General features: G+C 36.9%; 1 protein-coding gene across 1 annotated transcript in view; it reads left to right on the top strand.

Annotated features, from left to right (window-relative positions):
• Zswim6 (zinc finger SWIM-type containing 6) overlaps positions 1 to 17,103 on the top strand; it is a 185,854-nt gene that overhangs the window by 15,024 nt on the left and 153,727 nt on the right. The gene's annotated exons all lie outside the window — the stretch shown is intronic.

The following is a 17,103-nucleotide window of genomic DNA, read 5'->3' as shown; positions in this document are numbered from 1 at the left end:
TTAAAAGAAATTGGTACTGGGAATAGTGGTACACCCTGTAATCCTCAATGACTTGGGAAGCTGAGGCAGGAGGATTGCCAGCCTCAGCAACTTAGTTCTATCCTCAGCAATTTAGTGAGACCATGTCTCAAAATAAAAATTAAAAAAAGCATTCAGGGATATAGTTTGTGTAATTCAGTGGTGAGGCATCCCTGGGTTCAATTCCCAGTACTCCCAACCCCCCAAAAAAGAAAGAAATTGGTAAAACTAAATTTTAGGTTTTTTTTTTTTTTTTAAATGTACCCCACTCTACCCCCTTGACTTTCAAAACACACAGAACTTCAAAACATCTGTAAGATCTTATACGTTGTGAAAAGACATTAGCAAATTAACAGGAGTGGTTTATTTAACTGGTCTACAAAATGCTGATGATTCCTTTGAGGTAGAATTTGCTTAAAATTTTGTTTTGCATAAAGTAGAATACAACAAAGAAGGTTTTTGAACAATTTAACAAAAGGGATATATTCTCAATGGTTGGCATCCTGAGAAGGATGGGTTATCCAGATAACCCAGTTATCCAGATAATTGGTAGTCTTGGTTTATATTCCCTTTTCTGGACAAGTTGTCACCTCTTTTACTCTTAGAAGTATTTTAGTTTGAATGAAAAAGTCAATGATTACTTTGGCCAGGTATTTTATTTCCCAGAAGAAGAGGGGAAGAAATAAATCAGTTTAAAATTGTACTTTGCGTGTGGACAGTGGGGAGGGAAGGGAGAGGGGGAGGAGTTGTTTGAGACTAAAAGGAGACCTTGGGTTTTCCTCTGGTCTTCATGAAAGGACTCCCCACAATCTCTTCAGATAGGAAATACACCATTTCTGTGTTGATGCTTAGACCAAGAGGAAGCATTTAAGAGATTCTTAATTTCCATAGGTTTGATGTATCCTCCCCACTTCATTTTCTGCAGTTTAAAGATAGGTAAATCTTCATATTCTCACTTAGATTTGAATTTTAGAGGCTTGTATTAATAGTACATTTCTGTTTGCACATCTTTAATCTTAGGATTGATGTTCTCAGGTACTGCTCATTTTAGGTACTTGTAGTTAGTTAGCCACTTACGTGAGCAGGTGTTATTATTTGCCATCACACGGCCATGAGCTTGGAGAGGATGCCTAAGCTATGAGAAGATTAGAGTTCTTTTCGCTGGGTCTTGTCTTAGTACTTGTGTGCCTTTAGGTAGATCATTTACTGACTCTGAATGAACATCCTCTACTCCTTACAAAACATGAATGATTGCACCGTAGTCACTTCTGTCTTGAGGCTGCTAAGAGTCCCACTTGAGAATAAATGGAAGTATTTTGAATTCTAAAGAGTTACACAAAAGGGAAATATGTTCTTATTTTGGCAATGTTTCAATTTTTTAAAAAATGTTTTTTTAGTTGTCAGTAGACCTTTATTTTATTTATTTTTCTGTGGTCCTAAGAATCAAACCCAGTGCCTCATACATGCTAGGCAGGTGCTCTGCCACTGAGCCACAACCTCAGCCCCAGTGTCTCAGTTTTATATAATTTCTTCCATTTATTTATCTTTTCTGCATTTCCCCAAAACTATGCAATCATCATATATTGATTTTGTAGTTACAAAAAACTTTTTTATTTAGAAATTTTGTCCTATTATAATTAAAACAATGACTTTCACTACCCACAGATTGTTTTATTAATAGTTTACTATGATTGTAATTGTTCCTTGTTCTAGTGCACCTAAACAGCATATATCATTTAGCAAGGTGGCCTGCATGTCTGTGTCTCCATTGATTTTTACTCTATTTATGAATTTTGTCTTCACTTGGAACTATAGAATTCTCCTGAAAGTGAAAAGGGGAATGGATAAAATTAAATCCCTGCTACTCATGAATAGACAGTTTGTGGATTAATCCAAGCACTGGAGGTTTAGTTTCTAGCTTCCTTAAGTATTTACCATGGGCAAGTGGAGGATGGAAGAAGATATCAAATTCCCAGATTCAGATATATGTTTTAATTTAAAAACTTAGAGTTTACCATAAGCTTACTGACTGTACTTAAGATTTGTATTCCCTCCTTTTGGAGACTTGCATCAATAAATAAAAAGAGTTCACATTTTCCCTTGATTTAAAGATTTACAAATAAAATATTTCAGAAAAATAGTCTCAAATGCAGTTTCAGAGCTTACTATGAACTGAAATCTTGCTTGTGTGTGCTTTTTTAAAATTCCAGATTTGATGTTCTCTTAAGTTCTTGCTTTGGGAAACTGTGGTGATATGAAAAGGACTACCTACTCACGTTATTTTTCAGTTATCCGAAGATTAATGTCTTCAGTAGAGTTGAGATTGGATGAGTTATTACATCATGCTCCCTCCTCCACCCCTTTTCTGGTCTGTTAATGACCTTTCCACAGTTCTAAATGTAACATAGAATTGTACTTTTTTTTTAAAATGCTCTATATGTGTACACACTTGAGTGTGTAAGAGTGGACATCATGTATAGATAAGAATGTTAAATCAGGTTTATAAACTTAGACATCGGCATTAGCTTTTAGAATTGGTATATATTGCAGTCATTATATGTTATTTGTACTTGCCTTATGTAGAACCTACAGTGACTTTCCTTTACTTATAGGACTAAAGTCATTCATGAGTGTACATGACCCAGAATGCCCTACCCTGACTTTCATTTGACCCCTCTATAATATCTTCCTTGCCCTTCAACTGTATCTAAGCTGCCTTGCCACTTGCCTTGACCCATACTCTTCTTTGCCCAATAGAATGAATACTCTTTTACTGGTTCATGCACTAATTGTTAGAAATGGGGTAAACAATTCTGTCCTTTATAACCCTAATTTTCCATGGGAGTGTTTTCTCTTTTTAAATGGTCTCCCCTGATAAGATCGTAAGCTCCAGAAGGGAAGAAATTATATATGTGTTTGTTTGTATGTATGTATGTGTATGTGTTCTGTTTACAGTTACCAGGACAAACCTTTGCACATAGTTGGATCTCAGAAATTTGTTCAATAAATGAATGAAAGTGGTGTTTTACTCTAGGGGGAATATTTTTCTCAGCTCTCCAGGAGGAGGCACTGCTTTTATTCAGTGATTCTGTCTGTCTCTTAATCCCACACTTATTCATATAAAGAATATGTCAATTTGAAAAATATAGCCTTGTTTTGTGTTTTGGTCACTTTAGGCAACACTTAGATTCCTCAAAAGTACATTTGCATTCATCTCTGTGGGTAGAAGGACTTTCTTAGAAGAGTTTGAGAAGCTCTGTTTGTTTCCAGTAAGCACCTTATCAAGGTCAATAGTATTGTGATGTGGATTTATATGACATGTACTGGAAAATTTAGTTAGGCATGTATTACTGGGAAGAATGGTAGATATGTAGTAAGAGCAGGAGTCTTTCTCCTGTCTACATATATAAATCAGTTCTCTTCTTTCCTCTTTTCCTCAGTTCTGTTGAATGAACCATTGTGTTTGGTTTTTATGGGCAAGGCATTAACCTTGGACAGAACTCAGGCAGGGTCATGTGGGCCCCAGCATTTCCTTTAAAATTTTTTTTTTTTTTTTTTTTTTTTTTTTTAGTTGTAAATGGTGCTGAGGATCAGACCCAGTGCCTCTCACATGTGCTACACAAGTGCTCTAGCACTGAGCTATATCCCCAACCCCCCAGCATTTCTTTGTGGAACGTTATTTTTCTGTCAGTTACTCTATGCATGCTTGCCTGTGCTTGAGCTTTGCTTTTTCAGTCTTTTTCTCATCTTTTAATTCTTCGATTTTTTTCTTTTTTTTTCCTCATCATTTTAACCATTGATTTTTTAATGTTATTCAGACTAAAAAGTAGCAGGGTAGAATGATGTAAGTAAGAAATTTCAATCAACTATCTGCCACATAAAGTTATTTCTGTCCCATTAAAAGTGGTCTTGAAGCTGGGAGTTGTAGCCCACTCCTATAATCCTAGCAGCTTAGGAGGCTGAGGCAGGAGGATTGCAAGTTCAAAGACAGCATCAGCAATTTAGTGAGGCCCTAAGCAGTTTAGCGAGATCCTATCTTTAAATAAAACATTAAAAAAAAAAAAAAGGGTGGGAGGGGGACTGGGAATGTAGCTCAGTGGTTACAGTGCTGCTGGGTTCAATCTGTGGTACCAAAAAACAAACAAACAGTAGTCCTGGAATAAATTAAAAATTTTTTTGGTGTCTTCTTTGTGGTGAGAATTGGGGTTAGCTCTAATTTGAAATTTGTTTTCATTTACCAAGCTATGTATTTGCAGCTCATAATACCTACCATTTTCCAAGTGCCAGTTCTGTGCTTTACAACCATGATTTCTGGCCCTTGTAACAACTTTGGAGAAAGGTATTCTCCTTATTCTACTCCTGAGGAAATAGACATGAGATGTCTATAATCCTGTCCAGAAGCACCCTGCCAGTCTGGGATCTTTTTGTTGTATCACCTTCTTTTCTAAGAGTTGTTAGGAGCAACTTGTTTTCTTGCACAGGTTTGAAATAAACCATTTGGAGAACAGTGTTCTATGACCTCTGAACATAACAGATAATATGACCCATCCACGATGTATTACTTTTCTGCTCTATGGAGCTGATACTGGAGTCAGTTGAAGGTGTCTTTTTCTTTGCTGAGCTTAAAACAAACAACAACAACAACAACAACAAAAAACTTTCAGTCACATTTGGGGGCATTAATAGGCTTAAAACAATTACTGTTTTCTCTTTTATTGCCTCCTTGATTTTAGTTGGAAACATGCAGGCACTGTGTGTAGTAGAGATATCAAAGCAAAGAGAAGAATGATGGAACAGACGAGGTGCACACAGCACTGTTACTAGATGGCGGTTCCATGTGCTGTGGGTTTTGTTTGCAGCTTTGTTGATGGAGAGGTTCAGCAGGTTGCTAAAAGGCTATGGACATTCTGTTACTACCAAATTACAGCCTAAAGATCTGTGGAACTCTTAGAGCAAGGCTTAATATTTTCTTTCTGCCCTTTGTTTTTTTAGGAAGTGGCTCTGTTTGCAGGAAAGATTAGATGTGTCTTTCTAGGCAACATCCAAGGTCTTTTGGATGCTTTTGTGCCTTCACCATAGCTCCTTCTCAGATTAATGCACTTCCCATGCATTTAACTCTTATTCCATAGCTGTCGGTCAGCAGCATTTGCAACTTTCTGTGCAGTCTGGGCACAAGTTAAAAGCTTAGGAAGTCCATATAACTTGTCATAATTTTAGTACTCTAACTTATTAAGGAATATATTTTGATTATCTGATTTATAAAAGTACCATATAAAAATCCATCTATGCTATATGATTGCTGGAACACTGAGCTCTGGTTTTTATGACCGAGTTATGGGATGAGTAATTACTCTCTAGAGTGAATGGTTCAAAATGAAATAACTGTATTCCTAAGGTGTGATGTGACACCAGATGTATTTAGGCCCCAAAGGTGTGTAATTATCTCACTGCTCTTGCACATACACACAAATGCATTTATGCTTATGGCAAGAATTTTATGTGCAAAAGAAAACTCACTTTCTGATAAGTAAAGGAACAGCACTTTATTTTTGAGGGACTTAGAGGTTGTTGGGTATTAGAGGCACCTTTTCAATCCCCCTGTATTTCTTTAGGGCATAATTTAAGGCCATATATCACTGGATTCTGGAGTAACTGGTGTCATACTCTGGGTTTCAAATATTAAGACTAGTTTAGGGAGTTTCTCAAAGCACCATGCTTATGATTTAGTCTGATTCTTTACTCAGTGACTTGATAAATATTCCTTAAGAGTTTTGATTGTCACTTACATTAATTAAAGGCAATACCTATACTTTGACTTTCCACTAAAGATAAAAACTGTTTTATTATTCTATTTGGATTTAAAATTTTTACATAGGTTATTTATTCCCTTTTATATAGATCACTGAGTATTAAAGTAATATTTCAATCACATTAACAATGTCACATTTTTTAAATCACTGTTCTATTTGCTGCTGATGAATAGTACATAGGGATCAGGTAATGTTAGTTTCCCTTGCCAAAGGACCAAATACTTGAGCTTAGAGATTGAGGTTGATAGTTATGACTTACCTCTCTGTTCACAAGCCCAGGAGATGAGAATTCCTTAGCCTGGGGATCAGTGGAGCCCTGTAGTGGCTGCTAAGTTTTCCCTTGGGCTAGAGAAAGGCAAGTTGAGATGTGGCCTGGCTTGGGGACTTCAAGTGAAATAGCAGTGATGGTAACTTACCTGTTTACAATATGATTCTCTTGAGAGGGTTTTTTTTTTTTTTTTTTTTTTTTTTTTTAAAGTACAGTATTAGGTTGCAGGAGACAGTGGTAACTTGAGTTTTGAACTAAGAACAAACATTTAGAGCTTTAAATTCTTAAAATTATAATTCACAAGTAATTTATGGAAATAAGCAGAATAGTTGTTATATTGTGCTAAATATCAATATGTTCTTTAAAGAGACTGGTGAATTTCTATTTACCTGTAGTTTTTCTGTCTGATATGGTAGTCACTAGCCACATCTCACTACTGAACATTTGAAATGTAACAGGTCAGAATTGAGATTTGCTAGAAGTATAACACATGCACAGATTTTGAAGACTTAGTCCAATAAAAAGAGTGTAAACATAATAGGAATAACTTGGTTGATAATTTCTGTGGTAAGTATATTGTCAAAATTAATTTTGCCTTTTTTTTACTTTTTAAGAATATGACTACTAGAAAGTTTAAAATTATATATATGGCTCACTTATTAAAAAAATTTAGTGGTACTCTGTACATCCTTTATTGATCTCAAAATAATTTCTTTTCTTTTCTTTTCTTTTCTTTTTTTTTTTTTTTTTTTTTTTTTTGAGAAAGGGTCTTACCTCTTTTTGCCCAGTCTGGCTTTGAACTCCTGGGCTCAAGCAATTCTCCTGCCTCAACCTCCCAAGTGACTGGAACAATAGGGGTACACCACTGGGCTTGACTTTATTAAGTTCTTTTTGTTTATTTGCACAGTTCAACTATGATTTGGTTATGTATTTGATTTTAACTTCTGGCCAGCATAAATCTAAATACCATATAGTGATCCTTAAAACTTGGTTCCAAAATATTGTTCTTTTTTTTTTTTTTTTTTTTTTTTTTGCTATTGGGGCTTTAATCCGGGGATGCTTTACCACTGAATTACATCCCCAGCCCTTTTTACTTTTTATTTTTAAGACTGGATCTTTGGGGCTGGGGATGTGGCTCAAGCAGCAGCATGCTCGCCTGGCATGCGTGGGGCGCTGGGTTCGATCCTCAGCACCACATAAAAATAAAATAAAGATGTGTGTCCACCGAAAACTAAAAATAAATATTAAAAAAATTCTCTCTCTCTCTCTTAAAAAAAAAAAAAAAAGACCGGGTCTTACTAAGTTACTTAGGGTGTAAGTTCCTAAGGCTGGGCTCAAACTTGCTATCCTCCTGCCTCAGCCTTCTGAGTTGTTGAGATTACTGGCATGCTTGCCATGTTGAGATTACTGGCATGCTTGCCACTGTACTTGGCATGTTCTATTTAGTTGCCTTTTGAAAAATTATTTGAAGCTGTGTTTTAGTTTTAAATTTCACAGGTAGAACTACGAACCAGTCAATTGATTATTTTGTATTTTTGAGACTTCATTTTGGCTAATTTTTTTCCAATAATCCAAGAGCTTAAGTTCATTTTTTTTTCATAAAAAGTTTGGTGTGTTTGTTGTGGTATTTAAAATTGACATTGTATTTCTAGGTAAAGTATATAATGAATGTTTAAATTTTATTTGTTTTTAAAACCCATCCTTTCAAAACATATTGACATCCATACTAGTGTAGGGAAAGTTGTTTTAAAAGGATTTTTTCCTTGAGTGTTGTTTGGATTTTATTGTCCTTCAAAAAAGGAGGGAAACAGATTGACATACATTTATAGTATTTTTCAAAGTGTGGTCCTTGGTTCAGTAGGTTCATCTACACCTGGGAATTTATTTAAAAAAAAAAAAATATATATATATATATATGTGTTTATTGCTGGGCTTCACTGTAGATGTACTGCTGGTAAACTCTGGAGATGAAGTCCAGCATCTGGGTTTTAAATAAGCCTTCCAGGTGATTCTGATACTAGCAGAACCACTGGCCTAATGTACTGGTCAGAGTTCACCCAAGAAAAGAGAAACCCCTCTAAGTTTTAAAAAGATGTTGGTTACCCAGGTGTTGGAGGAGCTGAGGCAGCAACACAGAATGGTGAACCAACCTAAAGATGAACAAGGGCAAGAAGGTAATATGCCACTAGGGGTTGGGTTATGGGAGTATTGGAGCCAGGGTTCTCTGAGGAGTGTGGAACCTCCTTATAGGAGTTGGTAGGAATTGGAGCCATGGAAGAGATGTAGCCATTGTTGAGAACATACCTGAAACATAGAAGAAGTGGAGGAAATATCATGGCTCTTTTCTTTTTCCCATCAGTGCCAGTTTTCCGTCAGTGCTTCTCATAGGCTGAACCCAGAGAGAGCCATCTGATCTGGGATCCTGAGAAAAGGTCTAAAGGGCTCAGCTCTCCTGAGGTACACAACTCACAAAGACTAGATGTGTGGGCAGACAGGCCCAGGACTGGCACATGCAATTAATACATTTTAAAACAGAATATTATTTTAATACAGTCAAATATTTTAGAATGCATTTTGGTACCAAAAATTAATCTTGAAATAGAGTACTGTCATGCCAGGAGTGGTGCTCACACCTGTAATTTCAGCATTTCAGGAGGCTGAGGCAGGATGATTGCAAGTTCAAAGCCAGCCTCAGCAACTTTGTGAGGCACTAAGCAACTCAGTGAGACCCTATCTCAAAATAAAATATAAAAAGGGATAGGGATGTGGTTCAGTGGTTGAGTACCCCTGGGTTCAATATCTGATATGCCCCTCTGCCCTCCCAAAAAAGAGTTCAGTCTTAATAGATAAATTTAGCATTATGAAAACCAAAGTGTCCTTTTATAATTGTAATGTTAGCCAGGGAAGTCTTTTCAGGAACTAGCATTTGTCAATTTAGGAAACATTTCTGTATACTTTTGAAAGACTTTCCTTCATTGGTATTCCAAGATATGTTTTAACCCACCTCTTCCTATTCAAAGGGTAACCAAGCTGCCCTTGGTTGTTAGTGTCCCCTTGTGTCAGACAATGAGAAAATTCTCAGTTTCTCTTTGATTATTTGCCTGAAATGTTCTGCATTTTTTCTTTTCACATTTCCCCTCTTGTTCATTGTTTTAAGTCTTAAGTTCTTCCGTTTGTCCTCTTTGCCCTTTTATCTCCCTTTAATTTTTTAGTGTTCTCTCTTCTTTCCTTCTCCTTTGTTATTTCAGTTGTGATTAAACTGATTAAATTTTGGTTGGTAGAAGGGTACTTAAAATGATAGGTCTGTAACAAAGAAAATGTAGCTTGTAAGTATTTAAAGTTAGAAATGTTAAACCCTTGAAAGAGTCCTGAACATCATCTTAGAATCTCTGCAAAAATTTATGCATTTCCTCAGCCTTTTAAATTAATATATATATATTTTTTATTAGACACTAGTATTTAACTGCTATTATTTGGAGCAGCATTGTTTTAAACTAAAAGAAATGGAAGCCTAAGAAGCTAACCACAGTTTTGCCCCTTAAGGGAGCAGTGTGTTCTGAATTTCAATTGACTGTCTTAGAATCCAATTATGTGTTTAATGGTCCAAAATAAAATCTAATATTTATGAATTTAAATATGTCTGGAATATATATTTTTCTTATATTTAAAAGGTCTGTGTTTTCGTTCATTAACTTATATTCACATTTAAAAAAACAAGGAAACAGTTGTGGGTAGGTGAGAAACCAGTACAGTTTTCATTTTATTTGTAAGGTTTTCTAATAGGAAATGCTGCTAGTAAAAACTTGGAAATGGAGAAGGAGTTCTTTCTGATTTTTGAGCGGTATTAGAAACCAGAGCTATACTTCTGTTTAGCACTGAGCTCTGTAGATGAAGTAGAGCAGTGTTTTCCACTCTTCATAGCACACACAAAATCATGTTTTGTATAGTACAGGGAGTAGGAGGAGATTTCCAACTATTGAAGAGCTCTTAATGGACTGGTGGATGGAATAGCTGGCCTTGGGTTCCAGTTGCTGTGTGGAGAATATTTAAGCGGTAAATATTATATCCAATCTTATTAGGAGCTGAATACTTACAACTTCTGACACATATGGTAGTAAGTTATAATAGTGAAAGTTGGAATAGGAGAGGTTGGTTGTGATTGAGGTAGAGGGATCTAACAAAGGCTATGTGTATGTGGAGTGCAGATGACATTTCATTCAGAGGGTTTACCTTGTGCAGAGTTGTGGAGGAATCAAAGGGTGAGGAGTTTGGGAATGGATTCGGGGGAAGGTAAGATTTGAAGATGCAAATAGGGAGTAGTTTATTGAGAATTACTATTAAATAGTACCTTTATGTGGCTGAATGGTCTCATGACCTTCAGCATCACTGGTAGTTTTTGAGGGGTGATCTGATCACACACCACCCACTTCCTCCTTTAAAAAAGTCTCTTGGGGCAATGTAAATGAATTGGAAACTGCAAGAGGAAAATTCACTAGGGAGGGAAAGACCTTGATCCAGACTGGATAAGAGATAATAAAAGGCTTATACCTGGTGAAGGGAAGTGGGAAGAGGGAACCTATAGATTTTGCTTATTGATGTAAAGAAAGGTAACTCTCATTTGTAGCCTAGGTGATGAAATGGATGATGAGACTATTTTCAGAAAGAGTTTGTATGGAGGACAAGTAGCTCAATTTTGGACGTGGGGATTTTAAAATAGATGCTAGTAGAACAGCAGTTGTTAATGTTTTTGAAGTGCTTTTTAATTTCCATACCATGTTCTAAAGCACTTTTAAATTCATAAGAACTAGTATTATCAGTTTGGATCCAGTCAGGAAAATGAAAGAAACACTAGATGTTTTAAGCAGGGAAGAACTTAATATAGCCATTTGGTTATAGTGGTCCTGAAAGGACTGGAGAAACAAAAATATTGGAGGATATATAGTTGGGTGATGTTGGAGCAAAGAGGTGAAAATGCAAATGTGTGTGTGCTTGTGTGCATTGCATAGGTGACTCATGAAGGAGCAGAAAGGAGAAGGGTGTCAGATAATTGCTGCATTCACAGTGTGCTTTTCCAGACTGGAGAAAGTCATTGGACCTTTTGCTTTGAAACACCACATATGATGCTGGAATATTCCGTGTCTGTTGCCTCTACTTGGATGTACCTCTAGAAACAGGATACAAAAAGGCATTTTCTTTCACCTTGCAGTCTACTGTCAGTGTTTTCCATGGGCAGAACCCAACTGGAAGACGGTTGACAGGGGAGTTTGGAATTTGTAGTTAATAGACTTCTGGCCCTTTGTAATGCAGAGAAGAGATGAGAACCAGTAGTTGCCATTTTTATCCTTACTTTTCGGATGTAGAAACTGAGACACAGAAAAGGTAAGTAATTCTAAGGTTACACAGCTACTACTGGTAGAGCACTGTCTGGTTTCACAGTCTTGGGCTTTTTCATGCCTACTCTTGATCTTGCTTCCATATCTGATTATTGTTTGATTTTTCTCCTTACTGCTTCACATGGAGAGACTGTTCCCATTGATTTTGCTTATCTAGTACTTTTGATTTGTTACTGTTTTTGATTTTTCACCCCCACCTGTGGAACCTGCTCTTCAAGATCACTGTTGACTAATTTTACAGCTAATATGTGGGGGTATTTTGGTTTCTATTTCTCTTTTTTCTTTTCCTAGTTTCTAGTACCAGTACCCATTTATATGGAATTATAGCCTTGACCTTTGTGATGCTGTGCTGAAGTTTGTTTTCTGTTTCTTTTACTGAGGCTTTCTTGCCTGGTGTGGAGATGCATGCCTGTAATCGCTGTGGCTGGGGAGGCTGAGGAAGGAGGATTACCAGTTGAGGCCAGCCTTATTGACTTAGCAAAGTCCTGAGCAACTTAGCAGAACTCTGTCTCAAAATACAAAATAAAAAGGACTGGGGATGTGGTTCAGTGGTAGAGCACCCTTGGCTTCAATCCCCAACACACACACACACACACACACACACACAAAGCAGTGCTCTCTTATATTGAATTGGTATTTAGATATGTTATAAGAAACCATTTACTGTTTATTTCTTAGTTAAATAAAGACCAAGAGGGTTTGGGAGTGCAGCTCAGATGTAGAGCACTTGCCTAGCATGCATAAGACACTGGGTTTGAGCCCCAGTACCTAAATAAATAAATACCAATAGGAATATAAAGTATATATTCTTTGGCGTTTTTCTTTTGTGTATGGTAAAGTCACTGAGGAAATCAGAGTAGGGTCTCAATTTGGGCTCTGCGTTGAACAGAAAAGAGATTGGAGACTGCAGGGGAGGGATTCACTTTTGGTACCATTATGTGCCAGCACTGTGCTAAGTGCTGTTAAGTACACTGTTTCCCTTTCGTGCTCCTAGGTGAGGTTGGTGACAGATACCCTTACTTTAAATTTTTCTATTTGTCTCTCTTTATTAGAGAAATTGAGACTACTTGAGTAGGGAAATCCCATGATGAGTGAAACCATTACAGTTTTGGAAACCAAACCTTCAACCCTTATTTTAAAAAAATCAAGAAACTAACTCTAATGAACAGAAGCAGGGTTGAAGCCCTTACTTGACTGGCTGTGATAGCCAGAGTCTTTCCTCTGGACCACCTGGGAAGAGCCCTCATTTTCTTAACTGTTAAATGGAGGAACTTGATAAGGTAATTTTTAGGGCCCATCTCAGTATCATCTTCCTGGTTCTATAACACACTGGTTGTTCTCAGCAGTGGTTATTGTTTCCCAAGTAAATGTTGAAAAAGGAAGTTATCCCATACTTGGAAATGTCCTGTTTTTTTAAGACCATGAGTACACGTATGTTATTTATAAGAAATGATGAACTAGGGCAAAGACATTTAAAGTAGTCATGATGATATGTCTTACATGTTTAAAGAGAGCCCCATTACCTTCAAATAAGGATGCTGCCCAGAATGTTAAGGGCTGTGGCTTTTATTGACAGGGGCTTAGGATAATAGCTTTGGAACAACTCCAGTCTAAACAAAGGGCAACCCTGTAATTCCATTATACTTTCTGTTGAGAGCATTTGCTTTCAGATGATTGAGAATTCTCCTTTTCTTTTGGAAATTTAGTGTGAGATTTGCAAGAAGATAGTGAAAAATATATTTTAATGAAATGATTTACTCTGTGGTGGTTTGATACCTTTAGAAAGCTGACAGCCCTAAAATGACTAACTATGACGTGATTCTCCCAGGTGTTGTCTTCAAACATACAAAAGGATGGTTTAAATAGATACCAACATCTTCTCTTGGATATGGTACTCACCATAAAATATCAAAGTATTCCTATATGTGTATTAGCAGACTAAGTAAATTTCCAGGCTCCTTAGGGTTTTTCTTATTCTCTTGCTGCATAAATATTCTCCAACCCTTTCCTTATTCACATTTAGTTTTTTAAAAATGAGAGACTGGGGACTGGGGATGTGCCTCAAACGGTAGCGCACTTGCCTGGCTTGCATGCGGCCTGGGTTCGATCCTCAGCACCACATACAAACAAGGATGTGTGTCTGCCAAAAACTAAAAAATAAATATTAAAAAAAAAATGAGAGACTGAAAGGGATATACCTCCTTTTTAACTTTTAATTACTGTCTTTGCTTGTAAAAGAGTAGAAGAAACTTGCCAGGAGAATCTTCACTCCACAATGTCCCTCCTGCTTGTTTACTACTCCTTCATTTGATTTTGGTTGCTCTTCCTCTGTCAGTCTGTTAGTATTCCTAGGGTTTGAGATCAGGCTCTTTTTTCCTCCCGATGCCCTTTTCTTAGATGATGCCAATCATCCCAAAGCTTTCTATGCCACTGTGGTACTCAGCTTTATGTTGCCTTAATAAAATATTAGGCTTATTAACCTGTAACAAATAAAGACGTATTTTAGTTCACAGTTTTGGAGGTTCAAGCCCAAGATCAGGTAGAGACAATCATTTTGGCTCTTTGGTGGATATACTAGATGGCAATGGCAAGGAACACATGGTGGAGCACACAGCTCACCTCATGGTCAGGAAGTTTACAGTTTCAGAGGTTGATTAATTGGCCCCATGACTTTGGTCATGGTGAGGCAGCACATTGTGGCAGGAGTACAAGTCAGAGCATACCTGCTCACCTCTTGAGCCCAGAAGCAAAGAGGACCAGGAATAGATCAAGAATCCCCCAGTCCTCTTCAAGGTCATACCGCCAGTGACTAAAGAACCTCCCATTAGTCATCACCTCCCAAAGGACTTACCACCTCCATATAGTACCATGCTGGGGACCAGCCTTTAACATATGGGTCTTTTGGGGATACTTAACTAAACCACATTAGCCACTAAGTGATGATGACTCTGCATTTTTAATTTCCAGGTCTGACTGCTTTCCCAATGCTTATCTTTTATGCCTGCTTAGTTCTGGCAGGCATTTCAAGCCATTTTTAGACTGCCACACTCCTCCAAAGTAAGGAACTTTACATCACAATTCAGTACACACATACATTACTGTAAATAACAGAAACAAAGTTTCATAAGATTAGTCTTAAGGGTTCAAACATGATATGCTTGTGATTTTCTCAGTAATACTTTCATTTTCATTAAAAAATTCTCTCTCTCTCTCTCTCTCTCTCTCTCTCTCCCTCTCTCTCTCTCTCTCTCTCTCTCTCTCTCTCTCTCTCTCTCTATATATATATATATATATATATATATATATATATAACATTTTTTGGGGGGGTACTGGAGCTTGAACCCAGGGGTACTTAACCCCTGAGCTAAATCCCCAGGGTCTTGCTCAGTTGCTTTGGGCCTCCCTAAGTTGCTGAGGCTGGCTTTGAACTTGCAATCCTCCTGCCTCAGCCACCTGAGCTTCTGGGATTACAGGCGTGCACCATCACGCCCAGCTACAACATTAATTTTTGCTCTCTCAGTGAATTATGACTTTTTGAAAAACCTGTTCTCCAGTCACTGTAGTTGTTTAAGAGATAGGTTAGTTGTTTAAGAGGGGAGCCTGCCCATTTACCATCTGCAACTAAAATAAATAAATATTGATATTTATATAAATATATTTTTAATCAATATATTAATATATTAATATGTAAATACTTATATTTATATAAATTTATATTTGTATTTATATATGTATGTGTGTGTGTGTGTGTGTGTATCTCCAACTCCTAGCTCTTGACACTTCTAAGATTTTTTCTTTTTCTTTTTTGGTTCTAGAACTCAAACCCAGGACATTATGCAAGTGCTCAACCACTGAGCTATATACACACCCCAGAAAAGTCATTTTTGCCTTTTCCCTTTGTAAGCAAGATCTGGACAAATGAAATTACTTAGTAACTTTTAAACATTGTAAAACCAGTCTTAATTTCTGGGTCCAAAATAAGTGCTTTGCCCAAGTTTTTCCCTTCCAAATGCTGACTTAAGATATTTTGGTATCCCTAAACAACATTGTGTGTGTTCTGGATAAATCACGGATTTTTTAGATACCTGGGGTAAGCCAGTCTGGTTTCGGTTTGTCTCTTTTTTCCCCCTGAGGTTCAAGAAGGAAAGCTTTATAGTTAGCAGTTTATAGTTAATAGATTTCTTATGCCTGCTTGAACAAGTTCCCCAAACCAGGAAACTTACTATGAATATGAAAGTGGGAATATGAGCCTACTGAGGCCTACTAGATGGTTAAAAAGGTTCAGTACAGGCTAAAAGCACCATTTTATTTTTTGAGTACTGCCAAGATTTTATTTTTTGCAATGCTGGGGATTGAACCCAAGGGCTTATACTCACTAAGCAAACACTTTACACTGAGCTACCTCTGCAGCCCCTACCAGTACCTTTTAAAAGGCCATCTCAGCCAGGTGCAGTAGTGCAGCCCTGGTGGAGCATGCTTGTAATCCAGTTACTCAGCAGGTGGAGGGAGGAGGATCATAAGTTCCAGGTCAGCCTGGGCAATTTAGTGAGATTGTGTCTGAAAACAAGTGCTGGGGATGTAACTCAGTGGTAGAGTGCCCCTAAGTTTAATCCCCAGGACACAAAACCCCAAAAGGCATTTCATTATGTCAATTCCCAGAGAGTGTGATTTTGGAATCAAAGTAGTTGTATGGTTATTCAAAATTGTTATAAAGGAGCTGGGGTTGTGGTAGAGTGCTTGCCTAGCATATGTGAGGCACTGGGTTTGATCCCTGGCACCACATAAAAATAAATAAAATAAAGATATTATGTCCATCTACAACTAACAAAGAATATTTAAAAAATTATTATAGAATTGGTAAGAATACTCTCAATGATCTATTTACACACAGCTGGTTTTGAATATATGCATGATTTTATAGGTATTTTACCTTGCATACTTCTGTCAAGCTACAAGAAGATTGATTAATCCTATGTTCTCAAAAGTTTTTCTCTGATCCCATAATATTCATATAATATTAATATATTAGACCTAACAACATTTATTCTAATGAAGCTTCAGTTAATAGTTTTTGTCATTCAGGTAATAGTTTTGTCATGTCGAGATTTATAATTGGTACCGTTACTTAATGCTTAGTTGACTTGCGGGATGTAGAGAGAACCTAGCTGTCCAAGGATGAACGTAATCTTGAGTACTGCCAAGATTTAAGTCATTTCTGGGGGAAGCTAAAATATGTTTAAAATGTTGTTGAAAAGACATACACACTCATATTAAACTTTTTGGTGTTAACTTTAGAGGCCAGGATTTTCGAATAGTTTGTATAGCATCGTTTTATATTTCAGAAAATACAGTATATACTGTACCCTCTAGGATTTGAAGGTAACCTAATCTAAAAATTGAAGTCATTGATTCTTTTTTTTTTTTTTTGCATTTCCATTTTTGACTATCAGGGTAATGTATGTCAGTCAGGGATCAGAAAATTTATGGCCCACAGGCCGAATCTGGCCTGCCACCTGTTTTTTGTATGCCTGTGAAATAAGAATGGTTTTCATACTCCCCCTCCAGTGGTTAGGAAAGAAATAGAAGAAGAAAAATGTTTTGTGATGTGTGAAAA

This window comes from Callospermophilus lateralis, chromosome 5, assembly GCF_048772815.1.
Source record: "Callospermophilus lateralis isolate mCalLat2 chromosome 5, mCalLat2.hap1, whole genome shotgun sequence".
In the NCBI taxonomy this organism is placed as follows: domain Eukaryota; kingdom Metazoa; phylum Chordata; class Mammalia; order Rodentia; family Sciuridae; genus Callospermophilus; species Callospermophilus lateralis.
This window is presented reverse-complemented; position numbering and strand designations above follow the sequence as displayed.